Here is a 2,752-nt window from a genome sequence, read left to right on the forward strand (position 1 = left end):
ACTTTTCTTCTCCCACTTTTTTCCCTAGTAAGTCAATGTCCTATTTAGGGCATGTTGCCATGACAATTGACATAGTAACTTGGTTAAAGGGTTTAAAAGATTTTAAAATGGCTGATCTACAATCTTACCTTTAAGAAACTTCACTCTGCATTTAAACTTCTAGCCCACATCCCAAAATGCTTTTTATACAATCAACAAATTAGCAATTCAAAAAGGCCTGATTACTCAGATCATGAGTTAACATCAGTTTAAGAATAATTTTGTTGCATGGAAGAACCTTCCAAATTATTGTTGCATTTTGACTTAGTGGCATATTGTCGGCAGTAAATTAATACATTTCATTATGCAAGTTATTTCTTCTGGTAATATCGTAAACACTACAAATGATACATTCATTTACACAATATCTCTCGAAATTCCTAAGTAAACAGTCGCTCAAATAAGACATTTCGATTTTTTAGACACCACGTTGGCATCTTTTTCGCTTATTGTCCGCACCACGTACCACTGTTCACAGCTACTAACTGGATAGACCTGTTAGTCAAGCCTGTTCGTTTGTCAGTGTCACTTTGCTGGCACCACCAGCCACCAGTGGAACTGCAATCCCACCACCAGCCCGCGCTGATGACTGTGGTGGGACAGTGACTTTCTGCTTCAACTTTTCCTTCTTCCCTCGCAATTTCCCCACGACCCACCGGGCTGGTGCGAAGGGTTTACGTGGCTTGCAGGTTTCACATTTGCATTTTTTCAGGAGGTCAAGAGGCTTGCAGTTTGCACAATCGCATTTGACTGGTCTGGCTCTTGTCGCTACTGACCTCCCACCTTGGCCCAACAGGGCTTCAGGCTCGGGGCAAAGGCCACCTTTCTTAGGTGGTGCCACGACGCTCTGCACTGGGGTGATGTCGGTGTGTGAATTGGTGTCGGTCTTCCCCTCGGCTTTCTCCGTAGGCGTCTCTACTTCGACCGTCACGTCCCCCGCGGCGCCCTCTGGGTGGATCTCCTCTGCAGCTGTCTCCGCAGCAGCAGCAATACCGTCTGATGGCACTCTTCTGGCTGCAATCCCACCAACCCCCTTCTGGGGGCTCCTCTCAGCCCCCCCCGCAGAGGGGTGGAGAAGGGATAGTTTATCTTTAATCTTCACCTTCTTTTTTCTAGTTACAGCCCCACCAAAATAAAGCACCTCCTTTGCCTGGATTTTGGCGGTCAGAACTGTAAGGACCCGACGTTGCAATCCGCCCCTCTCTTTCCGAGCAGGCGCACGGATGCCAAGATTTACCCACTCAGACTTCTTTCTGAGGGGTTTTGGGGGAGCTGGTCTGGCGCCCAGTCCCCGTTTTCGGACAGACCCGACCGATCTGCCTCCGGCTTGCCGCCTGCCACCTTGGTTATACGGGCGCTTGGAGCGAACGCCACCCTTGACAGGCCTGACTGGTCTGCTTTGGGCCATCTGCCTGCCACCTTTCTTAGACGGGCGCTTGGAGCGAACGCCACCCTTGCCAGGCGACTCGGCTTCCTTCTCGAACGCCACCGGTCCGCTGGTAGCTGGTCTCCTCCCACCTTTGTGAGACAGGCGCTTGGATGGACCCCCCGGTTGGCTGGTCCTTCGCCCTGGTGTGGTAGCGTCGACGTGCTTCTCCTCTGCGTTGAGTGGATTGGTGAAGACTTTCACCGCCGTGGCGACGTCCATTGAAGCTGCCTCCCTGGCGGTCTGCTCATCTGCGACGTTGGCTCCCTCTGGAACCTCCCCGGCGTGGTCTCCTCCCCCCGCGGCCTCGTCCGCAGGGGCAGCTCTATCGATCACCAGTGGCACCTTTGCAGCTGCTCTCACGATCTCCCGTGGCACCTCCCCCGCCGCCGATGGCTTCTCTCCGCCGGCTGTCACGACCTCCTCGGCGCCTTCCCAGCGTGTCGTGATGAGGAGATATCCCTCCGCCGCGTTGATTGGATTGGTGGCGACGTCTGTCGCAGCAGTGGCGTCCTCTGACGCCCTCGTGAAGAGTGGGTTGGTAGCGACGTCCTCTGGAACCTCCGTCGTGAAGAGTGGGTTGGAAGCGACGTCCTCTGCGCTTTCCCAGCGTGTCGTCATGAGGAGATATCCCTCCGCCGCGTTGTCCATCGAAGCTGCTCTCCTGGCTGCCAGTTCTGCAACCACTGTGGCAGCAGCTGCTGGTTCAGCAGCCTGCATAGTGGGAGTCATTTTCTCACCTCCCCCTGGAGCAGTAGTGATGTCATCTAGGTTGACTCTGAGGTCTGCTGGCCCATCTGATCCATCTGTAGGTGTGACATCCCTGCCCCCCTCTCCTACAGCTGCTGGAGGATTGGTCTCTTCAACCCCCTCTCCAGTTACGATCGGCTCATCTGTAGGACTGGTGACCCCAACCCCCTCTTCAGGTACGACCGGCTTTGCTGCAATCTCTGGGGGGTTAGACAATGGCTCTTCCCTCACAGCAGGGGGGCTTTCACTCACTTTGGGCTGTGTGAAGCGGCACCCAGATTCTCTCTGGACCGTTTCAAACCAGACCTGCCTCAATGTTTCTTCATACACTTGGCAACAGTCATCCTGCATCCTGCAGATCTCAGATGAATTTTCCTCAACAAATTCTAGTATGGCGTTAGAATATGTAACAACCTCAAGGAATCTAGCTAAATTGTCTCTTAGCTCCCTTACCGCCCTTTCTTTTGGTAAATCATGCATGACAATCCACTCTATTTCCCTCCTAAAAACTGCTTGAGCTGCTTCACATTTCCCTAT

This window comes from Gymnoscopelus braueri, assembly GCF_963280865.1.
Source record: "Gymnoscopelus braueri genome assembly, contig: SCAFFOLD_272, whole genome shotgun sequence".
Taxonomy (NCBI): Eukaryota; Metazoa; Chordata; class Actinopteri; order Myctophiformes; family Myctophidae; genus Gymnoscopelus; species Gymnoscopelus braueri.